We start from the raw sequence: 14,454 nt of genomic DNA on the forward strand, positions 1-14,454 counted from the left end.
TAACTGTCTTTAAAGGGGTAGTTTGGGATTTTTAAAGTGGAGCTGTATGAGATACCTATGTAGAGTCAGTGTATTACATACAGTTGCTGGCGGCTGACAGGGCACGCACCCCGACAAGAGTCAATATCGAAACATATTTTAGCCACTTTAATAAAGACCTAACTAAAAAAAAACATCAGTCCAAGTAGACACTGTATTTAGAGTATTTTCACCACTTAACCTCACTGTCACACAGCCTTTTTCTTTAGCACTACATTTCTCTTCTGCTGCCAATCAGCTGTTTTGTTCAGAAAGTGCAGTTAGCGGCTGTTACACGATCTGACTGAAATGACTTCACGTTAAAAACAGCATCCACTTAGACGGATATTGTATTTTTTAGGTAAGCATTTATTAAAGTTGCTAGAATACATTTTGATATTGGCCCCTGTATACAGCATGGTAATGCTGAGCTGTGGGTGCATTCCCCATCTGTTTCTGCAAACTGGGAGCTTGTTGACCGCCAGCTACTGTATGTAATACATTATATATACATAAGTGTCTCATTCAAAAATCCCAATATATCATTTTAAGAGGTTGTGACGTGTTAATATTTTCTTAGAGTCAGCTTTTTTTTTGTTTTTTTTGCATTCACATGGACTCACACCTATGGCATAGCTATCAGGACTAATTTATGGTTCAGCATCTTGACACTTCGGCAGGCGGACTGGAGGAGCTGGAGATCAACCACCAATCTTTCGATAAGTTGATCTGTTCTATCTCACAAGCCACAGCCACTTCAGTATCCAGTGAAACTGAACAACTTAGGGCAACCATTGCTTCCAACCATGTTGGCATAGCATGATGAGAAGGTGGCTTAATAAAGCACCAAAGATAGGCTAAATTTTGGATAGAGAACAAGTGGCATGTCCATTTTCAAGTGCTTTAACTTTCATCTCAACTTATTTGAATCAAAATGTGTTCTGTGTGTATCAACAAGTCTCCCCTGAAGTTTAGAGGGCTTAAGTTTAGGTTTTTTCCCTTACGATGAATGTCCTCATTCAAATTCAAGTTGTATATTTGTCTCTAAGGAAAAGGCCAATCAGTCAATTTGAAGAATAATTAATTGTCTTTCACATATAAAGATAAAACAGGATTATTGTGGAACTGCACATTTTTCATTGGCTCTATCTAGCCATCCCTACAAAAATCTCTTGGGATGCGACTGGTTGCACATTTGAAAATTGTTGCTCACTGATGTGTTCTTGCTGTTTTATGTACAACAGTGAAAATACAATATCTTTTTGACAGTTTGACAGTAGCAAAACCTAAACTTATTTTTTAATTACTCTCTCTCTTTCCCATACAGTCACCGTTCACAGTCTCAGAAGCATTGTACAGAGACAGACATCAATACAACATTTAACACAATGAATAAAAATCAAAGTATCTGTGAGACACGAGACAGCAGCATGTACTGGGCCAAGCCTCGTTGCTGCCAAAGCTTGATATTCCATTCTGATAAAGCATCACAAGGGTTCAGGGACAGGTCACCAGTAACGGGGTCAGAAACATGCCGTTAAATTACCTCCCAAATTACACTGTAACAGAGATGAATAAGAAGGCGATTCATGCTGTGATATGCAACATAAGAACTCAAAAGCAATATTGATTTATTTTTCATCATCATTGAGGACGAAATTAATCTTCCCCTGTTGGATCTTGCAGAGTATGAAAAACATAATCTGTACCATTGTTGGAAAAAAAATGGACACTTAATGAGCACTTGCAAGTGTCTGTTGATGTAATACAATCATTCAAGTATGCTTCTGGGATACTCTTTCAATTCTTATTAATTAAAACTCAAGTTCTAGTGACTTGTACCTCACACCTTTAAGTAAAGATTGGAGCACGTTTGAGCACGCATCTTGCCCCAGAAAAAGCAGGGCCCATATATAAGCCATCAGGACATGAGATGTGTTCCCTGAATACTGTTTCACTCCCAAACAGCCCTTTCCTGTCATGCTGTGCAAGATAGGTTTTTTGTGTGCAGGAGAGGCTCTCCGGCAAAATTGACAATAGCAACTACCTGCACAGAGTCGTGGTGGTTGTGTCCTCTCTGACCTCTTAAGACCAGGGGATCATTCCAGATGGGAGGCTATAAGTCACCCTCCCGTTGGGCATTTGGTTGGGCTGCCTGACAGGCTGGCAGGCGGTACTCACTCTGACAGGATGCTCTATTGACTCAGGGTTTGGCTTGACAGAATGGGCGGTCTGTTTGAGCTTCGAGTTTAGATGGGAGGGCAAACACATAGCACACATGCAGGCATTACATAGAGCTGTGATACTGTAATTATGCGTTTAGCAAGTCAGTGGCGCCGTGTAGAGACACAAGACCTTCCTGAGGGGAGGAGCACAATTGCGCATTCAGGCTCCATTGTGAAAAGGAGGGATCAAATATTACAGCAGACAAGTACAAATGACAGACAACGTTTATGAAATGGGAGCAGGTAAGACCGAACAAGCCTTGTGACAACACCGCCAGAGAAATGCAGCATTGTTTTTTTCTTCTTTTTTTTTTTCTCCCTTTCATGCTGTTGTTTACATGCAAGACAATGCTAAGCTGTCTGTTATCCAGGGCAAATTCAGTAGATGTCAAACACATCGTTCCCACCCCTTTTTTTGTTTTCTTAATAAATGTAAATTTCAACAACACTCCCTAGTGTGATGAAGACAATGGTGCATTTGTCATCATGCAAATGTTAAAAGAATGTTTGATCACAAACATGACATTAGAGTATGTTTTCTATCCAAACCAGATAAATGATGGATGTGAAAGGAAGTGTTGAACCAACCTTCACCACTCAAAAATTACAGCCTGGCAACCTGTTGTTAATCCTGTCTCCATCCACAATGATTACACGGTTGCCTTTTATTTACAATAGATATTAATCATCCACATCTCCTGACGAGAGCCGTTCAATCACCACCGAAGTCTATATTCACAACCATGTCCATTTACTCAGCTTTCTTTTATTTTAGTGTGTTTCCCACAATAGCAAACATAACATTTTTTTTGCAGTTCCACAGGATTGTGCACAAAGGCAGGCACACACATAAGCACACACGCGCACGCACACACACACACACACACACACACTAACTTAGACAATGATAAAATGTAAAACAAATAGCCGAGCCTCCCTGAAGGCTTGACCGTGCCCCTCTGTGGGCCAGCACATGAAATTTACATATGTTCGAATTTACATATGTTATTGGTTCTTGGTTTAAAGATACATGCAGATTATTTTGCAACTCGCAACTGTGTTTAATGATGCTTTTTTTAATTATGAAAATCTAAGTATTGGTTTCTTTAGAGAATCTGTTTTTGCCAGGACTAAGGACAAAAGGCTGATGATATATGAACTAAACCAAAACTCTGCACTTTTACAATTAAAAAAAAAGAATATGGTACAGAGAATTATGTTGTATAATTTCTCCAAAAAAAAAAGCGAAAATCTCTCTGTGCTCAGCTGAGGACTGTTGAAATGTTATGTTAATTTATAGAAAAGAGGATCTGTCTAATGTGCTGTCGAAAATTAGTTCCATTTTGTTTTCACAAAATTAAAATAAATGAAATGAAAAATAATGTTCTCATCAGACATAAAAAAGACAGCAAATATCTAGGTTATCTGACTATCAAAACTACATTTTATGCACTTTCATCACCTGACAACAAGCTCTGGTTTATTTTTATCTAAAACTTCTCTCTAAGCCAGTGCCCCTTATGTATTACCAGCCTTCTAGCAGCAGGTGACCCTCTGCCTTCCTTGCTGTACATCTGGTGCTGGCAGCAGTGGGGTTTCATTCATGCTGACCTTCTGGTACAGGATGTAGGCATAATTTATAGAGGCACTGATCATTCCCATGCGATGCATCATTAATATAATAAAAATAAAATACTAATATTGTGGCTTTCAAACATAAAATAGACATTTCAATATAGGGCATACAATATATTGAAGTAATATTGCAGGTATTCGTAGAAGCAATAACCAACCTCTGCCTTATGAAGGAAGTATATTGTATACTCTGTTTGTGAATAATATGGACAAGAGAAAGAACATTTGGAAAGCAATAAGCAACCTTAATCTGGTCCTTGTGGCACACCAAGAGTAACCGAAGGAGAAGGAGGAATACCTGTTAAAGCAGATTAAAAATAAGAAAAACTGGTTAAGTCAGATTTAAATAGTGTCAGACTGTGTCCAGAAACTATGCTGTTGTAAGACCCAGTGACGTCAGACAGGGCACTCAGCTGAATTTCAGTATTCTGCACCACTGAATGGAGTAACCTTGTTTTTGCAGATTTTCAAGGCAAGATATTTTAGATGTTCTAAAGAAAATGATTTAATTATCTGTCAAACTTCCAAGGCAGCCAGAATGTTATCTCTGTGGCTTCTTGAATTGTATCACACATTTTCGAGGTATAAAGGTGAATGATGAAAGTTTGATTAAAGTGTTTAATAATTCTGACTAACCGATGTTAATCCATTATACTGTTGTTGATCTGAAATAGAAATTGTCAATAATGTGTTCTCTAATTTAGTACTGCCTTTTTTGATAGTAAATCAAATGCTTTCATGTATTCATGCATGCATAGCTTGGATGTCACTGAAAATGTGACAAGGTAGAGGAGTTGAAAGGAAAATGGTCTGGGCTGGATACTATTCAGCACAGTAGATGTAGTGTAGGTGTAGAGTTGGAGGGGAAGTGGATGTGCATGCAGCGACTTTGGCTTTTATGCAGGAGTTCGCCTACAGTCACAAAATGTTTACATTTGCCTTTGTATTATCTGCAACCACTTTTGATCTTTCCTTAACCTTAAAAAGACTTTTAGTTGCCTAACCTTAGCCATAATTTTTGAAGATTTGCTCAGAGGAGGGATGCTTGGAGGGATAGCATCTTTTGATACTATGTTTTGGTAACTTTGAAACTTTGAAAGTCCCTACCTCCTACACTTTAAATGCACAGAGCCTCTACTCAAATCAAGCTTGCACAAACTATAACTCTTGACAAAATGCTGATTATCTGAGCTGTTGTCCTTAAACAGCTCACCTGCTATTGAAGAGCCCCTGAGCTGCTCATAGCATTGAGTATTCGCATCCTTGTTTGTTAAGCATTTACATGCAAATTTGCAGTGTGCCTAGGGATGAGTGGTTGAGCCCATAAAGCCCCATTACAGAGCAAAGCCCATGTGCCCATAAAACTTGGGGTTATAATTCTAAGTCATTGTTTTTAGTCAATTTAATTAATTTATTTCAAGTTTAACTTCAAATTGGCAGAGCTTAAACCTTATTTCCGCATAAGAAATGCAAAATGCCAGATGAGATGTCTTAACAGATCAGAGGAATAAAATGTCAAGACAAGCTAATGAGTAATCCAGTTGCCCAATAATAACAACATCAACTCAAGTTTGAAAATTGGCAGTCCTTGTTGTTTAGGATAGTGGCCGGTTTTTTAGTTCAGCTTATTAATAGACACAACAAATCTGGAGTGTTTTTTGAGGTTCTTTATATAATTTAATATGCATGTGCATTCGCTTGCCTGTTTCATCACAATAACACCAAAATATTTTGTCTTAGCCAGACCTGATGTCATTACTGTGCCAGAGTTGTGCAACACGATGTCGAAAGATGTAGTCTCATTTTCCAATTCAGCGGGCTTTCACATCAGCGACCCAGGTCAAGTATATTTGACTCCAAGTCCAGTTTTCTTGATATGTGTGAACATTGTGTATCGCACCTACTTTAAAAGGTGGTCTTGAGTACAGTTCATGTATACTCTGGTGTGGCACGATCAGGTTTGAACAGAATTGTACTAAACCACAAAGGTGGACTATTTAATGTGACTACAGGGAGTTTTTAACTAGCTACGAAGAACTGTCAATTTTATACTGATAACTCTAAATCGGACAGTAATGCAGCCCACCGCGGACAGACCGAGATCGAACTTTACTGCCATCTTCAATCTGCAGTATGAGTTCTGGCAGGAGTTCTTTTGATGTGCTCATAGGCTTCTCAGGGGTTTCTCAACTCTGACAAGAGATAAAATAGACAAAGTTGAGACTTGAATTTGAACACTGAGACAAATTTCTGAAATTGTGCACACTCATTATAAACCAGTCAAGTTTTTTTTGGATCTTACTCTTATCTCAAGAGTGGATTACTTTAGACATAATAAAAATGACTGCAGTGTGGGAGAGAAAAAAGAGAAAATCTTAAGATCTTAAAGAAGGATTTGGCTGAGACAAGAGGAAGGCGAGCTGAATTTAAGAAGTATGAAAAAAATTGGTCAAAATTTCATATTGATGATTAATTGAGCTCATTGTCTAGGAAAAGTAGACTGGACAAAGATAAGATCTTATTTTGGATTCTCTTTTCCTCTAGGTGATGGTGTGATGTTCTGTGTTCTCACAGAGCCACTTGTTAGCAACCACCTTTCCTAAGACACATTAAAGTTTCAGAGTTTGCAAGTGTGGTACTCACTGACGAATTTTATATCATGGAACAAAATGGAAAAGCCTCTTAAACTTGTGTTAACCGCAGACCTAATATAGGGCTTCCAACCCAGAAACCCATTCAGAAAACCAATTGACTTTGAGACAAGGGAACCGGTGGTGCTGATATGTTAAAGGATTTCTGGGTTTTAGAACTCATGACTGGGGTAGTCTATGTGAAAATGCCCTTATTTTAAAAATGTAATGTAAAAAAAGAATGTACTAGATTGTGGTCTCTCAGCTGACTTAGTTTTAAGCATTCTTTACTCTTCAAGTCTGTCATCCTCCTTGACTTGGCTTTACTAAGTCAATGTGGTCTTCAAGCCTACATTAGTGTTAATGCACTTGAATTATAGCCCTGTTTACTTAATGTAAAAGTTACTTTTCTTCTTAATGAGCAATTATTGAAGGAAGCTGCCTCTTGGCTTGTGCATCCGATCATGAGACCATCTTGAACTTTGGAGAGACGTCACCACCCTCTATTTTGCATGGATGTCAGCAGTAGCTGTATTTCAAAATACACTGATGACATAAAAGCACAACCATTCTCTTAGTACGAATAAAGTGCTGTTCAAGTTAGAGGTCTTTGGTTCATGAAAAGCAGTGGTTGTTTAGCTGAGGACTCTTGGAGAGGAGGCTTAGTTGAGCTGTCTAAAATTCAAGAACATGGAGTGGATGGCTCAGTTTCACAATAACAGAGAACTGGAGCAAATATGTACATACTTAACAAATATAATGCCTTTATCTGAAAAAAAAGTGCAGCTCATTCACGTCAGACATGAGTATGCTTTAGCCTCTGGCCTTTTTTGAGAGTTTCGCATTGAGGATGAGCTGACAACTACAACCTGTGCATCATTTTTATTGTTATTTTTGTAGACGATGTTTTGCTTTTAAAACCAGGACTGTAATCAACAATGCCAGTGCAACAAAGATGACCTTTTCAATGTGAAAAGAAATTAAGAGGTGGCAGCAAAAAATTTTTAAAAATAGTTCCTCTCTTTAATTAGTATTCACTAGGTAATCAACCAGACAAAGTTGTTGGAAATGAGCCATGTGTTCTGCCCCCTGTCATCCTGTCTGTAATGAATGCATCTGTCAAGTCATCTCTCTGGGCCGTATTTTGACTGATGGTTGATTCCAGGATTCCCTATAGCACAACTGCCTCGCATATTTTTTCTCTCTTCCTGCTTTGGGATGTTGAAATCATTTCCATTTCTGCCATTAGTTTCTTGATTAGTACAGCTGTTTTTAATTGTTATAATGTTAAGGAGGAACAGCTGCCAGGGAATTTGTCAGCTGTTAAGTAACTCTTTTTTGGGACTAACAATTTAAGAATATTTGTGAAACCTTTCAATCTTTGCCTGCAAAATGTTTAGAGGCTTTGCTGTTATGGTTCATTCTTACCGCTCTCATCAGCATCAATTCCAGGTGCAGCTGTTGAGGTGCATACAATTAGTATGCTAGATATTTCTCCTTTGGGAAGATAGAAAACAAAGCTATAAGGAGAGCGAATATTGGATTTACATTCACCAGGTAGCCAGAGACAAGACTCCAAATGACCCATAATGTTGCCTTTTATCTGCAACTGTTTGCCAAATTAGCCATATCAGCTGTATAAGATGATAATACTAGTATGTCAGTTTTGTTTCGACAGCTCATTTCTGCCACAAAAGTGGACAAAAATAACAAAAAATAGTATCTGTATAAGTAAATGTGTATAATATGTTTAGACATATCACAATCACAGCCCATTATAGTACAAAACGATGTAGTCTGGTAAGGGCCCTAGCTCGCTGAATCCAAACTGCTTGATCACAGACTAAGCTTCCTCACACAACCCTATTGCCAGAAAGAATGTTGATATGGGACAATTCTGCAAAAGCCCAGATTGCATTCAATGACAGCTTTTGTGGTTGTCATGAATTCCAGCCAAATTTTTGTTCATCAAGACGAGTTTGGGTTTCACAGTTCCAGTAAATTATACACACAGTTCAAAACGTGTGCAGTGTTGGAAGGGTTACTGATAAAATGTTTTGGATTACTGAATACATGTAACTTGTCGCATATTCCATTAGATTACTCACGCTAAGTAACCTATTCTAAATACTTACGATTAATTTTTGAATACTTCAAACTGAGCTCAACTGTTTTGTTCTTATTCCATGCCAAAAACACATTCCTGACAGTGTCCTGTCCGTGCATCTCCTCTGCTGTTGACATCTTTAAAAAAAAAAAAACTCTATGGTTATGGCATGCTTCATATGAATTTCTCTCTGCGCCCTAACAGCAAATGAGCATTGCTCTCCAACCACACTGAATAAATTAAATATGCACTCCTGTTACATCATGTAATGAAACCATGAAGGCTACCTATAAGCTGTGCCATCGACATGAACGTCAACATGACTGTTGACATGAACCATTTTATAGCCAATAACAATTAGGTTGTCATTAGAGATTGTCATTTTCCACAACGTTTAGACCTCTAGCAATCTCCCCAGTTTTTGTAGTTAAATGAGGAGTTGTTGAGTAGATAACACTTTATTTCAACTTCAAAAATCAGCCATTCTTTGTTCATTGTGGACCTCTAAAAATGAGCATTAGGGAGAAATAGAAACAGGGTCTTTGACAAAAGCTCAGCCCAAAAGGTCAGCATTGGGTTGCTTTAGACCACTTAGAACTAAAACAGAAAACAACGCAATCAAACTGACTCTTGCTCACGTTGAATTCAGATAGTGCACATGTCAGAGCAAGTAAAACAAAAACAAATTCAACAAACCCTTCAAGTAATCTGTTTTTAAAGACTGTATTCAGAGTACCACCAATTTATAACTGTTAGGGAATACAGTTACCCCTGTTTTGTGTTTTAAACAAGACATTACTTGTATTTCATTGCTCCCCAACCCTGAATATGTGTATTATTTATAATAATTTAGTAGTTAATGGTTAGTGGGGTGAGCTGTAATAGTTTTTTACTCTGAATGTGAACTATGGCAGAAAAAAAATAGGTGGGGAAACACTTTCCCAAAGGCTTGAACACTCAGTAAGAATGCAGCAGCCCTGAAGGTTGAGAAGGGTGTCTCACTGATAAATCACTACCCTGTGAATGCTCTGCTACCTCTATTGGTGTTAAACAGTCCGATAATCCCTGGCTTTTGTCCTGAGGTAAGCATGGCTGCCAGGGCTCTGCTTGCCACCTCAAACACTGATTTGGTTTGCACATGTTCTTACATGTGATTCTAGTCAGTGGAACTGGTCGGTCAATTACTACACAGTCAATTGCATGTTATGATCAGATAATCGGAATCCTATAATCATTTTAAAAAAAAACTGAGCTAGATGGATGTGATCAACAGTCACATCGTCTCGAACAGGTTTTCCTTTAGGAAGATAGAAACTTAGATTTTAAGCACCCTTGATGCGCCCTTTGCCTTGTGTCTAAAACTGGATTCCCCTGGCTAGTATTGCATTTTGCAGGACACATTAAATGAAGGCTCTGAAATGAGGTATTTAATGTGTTTGTCCTCAGACTGTTGATGATCAGTCAGTCCCTCTTCCCCCCTTTCATTTCTCCACTCTCCTCTTACTAATCATCTTCCCATGCTCCCTGATGGATATCATATATGAGAGCTATTACTTAATTTTTGATTTGCTCGGGCTGTTTCCCCTCAGCCGTGACTCCGGCCGTTTATGCTGTGATTGCTCTTGACATTTTAATAAGAAACTTTCCTGTGCTGACCCCAAGGTACCTACTGCTGTGTGTTCTGAATCACAAGTGAAACATAACAGAAACCAAAGTGTAACTGTAAACACTGAGAAATTCAACATAGTGTTCCCTTTTCAAGTGCAAATTCATGGTTTCCACCTTTCCACCTCTTATATGTGTTAAGACCATCAAACTGTAGACAAGTCGAGTTGGCAGCCTCTTAATACTTGTGTTTACGCATGATAATTCTCCATGTATTTTTGCAGTCCTTTTAACATTTATGTACTTGTGAGTTATATGCTGACCATAGGAGATGTTCTTAACATCTGATGCATCTGTTTTTAGGGCCAAGCAGGTGTCTAATCCCACCAAATACAAATATTCCCCCATTAAAAAGCAAATGTGCCAAATTAATGCTAATCTCATCTTTGAAGATCACACAGCCCTCCTACTTATCAGCGAGCATCACAGTTATTCCTCTGTCAAGTTTTGCTGTGCATATGCATCATCTTAATTATTTCACAGAGCTTCTTGTTAGCCACTTCAGTATCAGGTAGGATTCACTGCTGTTAATGTTAGCTATTTCCCCTCTGTGGATGGCAAAAGTAAAGAGATGTATAGGATAAGAGGCGTGATGGAGGGATACGTGGGAGTGTAATTGCACTATTTTCCATAAAGGAACGAATATTTATTCTTTATTTAGTCATTCATTCATTCATAGTCTCCTAGTCTCCACAGTCTCCTAATGGCTAATTGAAACAGGATCGTTCTTTAGGGTGTAATGTAAAATTAATTATGCACCTATGGATCCTCACTCTATGGCACAACTGTGCTAAAACTAAGTATGTAGACATCTAAACATTACACCCATATTTGATTGTTGCAAAAGCATTGCCATCAATATGCTGCTGAAACAGCCCCCAGTCTTCTCGGGAGGCTTTCCACAAGATTTTACAAGATTCTGCTGGGATTTGCCGCCATTCAGCCAAAGCATGGTGAGTTTCGGCACCGATGGTGGGCGAAAAGGCCTAGCTTGCAACTGATCTTTCAATTCCCCGTAGATAAGGTTGAGGTCAGCGCTACGTCCAGGCAAGAGTCCAACACCAAACCAAAAAAAACATTTCTTTACACATGAAAGTTCAAATTTGACCTTGGAAAAATTAGCTTTTAAGTGTGTCTCATGCAGTGTTAGGGAGTAGTTAACTACATGTAGTTCTATTACTAGTTTAACTACAATCTGCAGGAGTTGGTTAGCAGTTTAACTGTATTCAAATCTCAGTAGTTGTTTTAGTAGCTAACTGCTTTGGTTAGTGTAGTTTAAGTAGTTAATTTAATATCCATATTTAAAGTGTTCTCATGAAACGTCTTGGCAGTACAGCCTGGCACAGTGCTACAGCTCATTGGCCACAGTTGTCATTTTGATAAGTCACCTGTTATTTGACTAAAAGTACCTCGTTTGCAACAAAATGTTTGCAATGGAACACTATACATTTCCCCAAAAAGTAATATTTTCCGGATTCCACCCCAACAATTGCCCCTATCATCTCCTTAAAGCACATCTTTTGGCTGCCTAGATGAGGACCCTACTCCCTAAAACAGACTCACCTACCCTTTACTTATGATTTCAGTTTTAGTTCCATGTAACATTATGAGATTCCAGACAAAGATTGTATAATTTCCTTTGATGTAGTTTGGATGAAGTTAAACTACTCTCTAAAACTAGTTTTAGGTGAGTAGTTAAGTTGTATTTAACTACTTTTCATTGTTAAGTAGGTAGTAGTTTGGGACTCTACAGTTTTAATATACAGTACAACACTGGACTCAAGGACCTCGATGCGTTCCTGTTGGCATTGGCATGTTGAAACTAAAAACCAATTCTGAATCAAATTATTGACCCAAAGTTGGAGGCTTACTATTGTCTTCAATACCCCTGTATCTTGAAACATTAAGATCTACCTTAATTGAAATTAAGTGACCTCATCCAAATAACGAAAACAGCCCAGATGTGTCCACATACTTTTGCCCACATAGCCTTTCTTTCTATTTCTCTACCTAACTGTCTGTCTGCTTGTCTGTGTTTGAATCATTACAGCAGTCTTGGCTCACTGCTGTGTTTCATTTGTAATATGTTTTTTTGAGTCTTCATGCTGCCAATACCATCTTTGGAAAAATAAAATGTATGGCCACAAATGACAGTCAGAATGCAATTCCAGCACAAGTAACACTTTTTCAAAAAGTCTCAAACATTAATATGTAAAACAAAAACCTGATGCATTCAGAACCTGGAATCCACTGTGGCACTGCATGACTGGGGAGAAAAATAGCTGCCCCACTAACTTATAATGAGCACAGCCTGTGCTATCTATTGGAATTCCAGGTCTATTTCCTTTAAGTGTTAGTGAAATACAGAGGGAGTGTTAGAGGAGAGACGGCGGGGGTGGAGCATGGAGGAGGCTGAGATCTGAAAGATTGAAGATGGATTTCTGTGGGAGTGGTGTGTGGGCATTAGAATGCTGATGGTGCAGGAGAGACTCTGACTTGGGAAATCACTCGTCTGCATCATTTCTCCGCTCAAACCTACCGTCATAATCAGTTTCACTGTCGGGCATTTATGAGCATCCTGAGGCCCAGCTCTCTCTTACATTTATCCTATGCATATGTGTTTGTACGTGCCATTGACTAGTGATAACAACAACAACAACAACCTGTAAGGAATCTTTATACTTGGTAGATGTCCAACAAAGAACCCCACGCTCTTATAAGTCCTTTCAATTCTTTTATAATTTTTTTTTTAATCTTTTACACTCCAAACCAAAAGCAGTCCTGATGACTAGGCTCTTCATTATTGAATTTAAATCAATTCCTGTCTGACTCAGAAAAAATGTAAAGCCTTTGAAAGCCATTTTAACAGAGATCAGGATATACTGAATAGAGAGAGGATCATTTTATGACTCTGCTGGCTTTCATACCCTAGTGATCTGCATCACAAATGGAAAAGGTAGAATGCCACAACTGTCTACTACTGCATCTTGATCCGAATCAATTTTGATGTAGTATATGTCTCATATTGTTTGTCAATTACATATGTATTTGCTATCCTTGTTCATTTTATATATATATATATATATATATATATATATATATATATATGCTAGAATGTGCCTTCCACCAACTAGGCATTGCATTCTGTTACTTCTGCTCTGGCTTTTTGTGTGCAATTCTTCAGGTTTTTCAGACATACCATTGTCAAAGTCTCCATCAAACACTTTCTTACATCTAACTTGTCAAATACTGAATGCTTGGTCAGTGGACTACATGTCAAAATATAAGACTGGGGGCACCCCCCCCAGCATCAGTTTTGGAGGTTGGGTGATAGGGTGCTGAATTTATGAACATTATATGCATCGTGGCTTTTCAAAAAAGGGCCCCTGGGCCCCTGTTTACAAGCTTTGAATAGCTTATCAGGGTGTCCCATTTCACATGTCTAATTTTACTTAAATCATGTTTGTATTTACATTTTTGATAAACTCTGTGAATAAACAATAAACAAACAAACAAAATAAAATACTTCAATTTTCACAGGAAATGTACAGATTCTGCATGTTATATGTATGCAGTGTCTCTAAGAACATAGCTACAAAATGAAAAAAACATTGTTTTTAGGTTTAATTCATTAGGTTGAGGCAACAAAAGCACAATTAGGTGAAGAAAATAAACTCATGGTTGCCTTAAAATAAGTACGTTTGTTACTAAGGTAAGGGGCCGGGGTCAGGGTTAGGTGTTAGGGTTAGGTAATATAAAATCATGTTATATGTCACTAACATAGTATGCTACACATACTAGCATGTTACTTTGTAATGTTGATAACTCAACTGACTTTTGGTTTCACCTGGGAAATTATTAGTCTCCTGTGAAAGGCTGGAGTTTTTCTGACCCATCCGCCTTCCCTCCTACCCACCCTATGCAGACTTTTTCCACTCTTTATACTATGGCAGTTGCTCGGAGCGTCAAAAAGTGCTGTTGCCTGATGCATCACATACCACTGCTAAGGGCTGCCTTTGTGTGTCGGTATCAGACGCTGAGGGCAACTGACCTAGCATCACTGTTTGATGAGTTCGGAGTAAGACTGGGTTGTTCCATCACCATGGGCTGAATACAAATGATAGAAAAAAACACAAGACTAGAATTTGTGTTGTGTCCCAATATCCCCCATTTC

The 14,454-nt window shown here is 38.3% G+C and overlaps 1 protein-coding gene across 1 annotated transcript in view; it reads left to right on the top strand.

Annotated features, from left to right (window-relative positions):
• ctnna2 (catenin (cadherin-associated protein), alpha 2) overlaps window positions 1-14,454 on the top strand; it is a 393,163-nt gene that overhangs the window by 279,368 nt on the left and 99,341 nt on the right. The window lies entirely within an intron of this gene.

This window comes from Plectropomus leopardus, chromosome 4 (genome assembly GCF_008729295.1).
Source record: "Plectropomus leopardus isolate mb chromosome 4, YSFRI_Pleo_2.0, whole genome shotgun sequence".
Taxonomy (NCBI): domain Eukaryota; kingdom Metazoa; phylum Chordata; class Actinopteri; order Perciformes; family Serranidae; genus Plectropomus; species Plectropomus leopardus.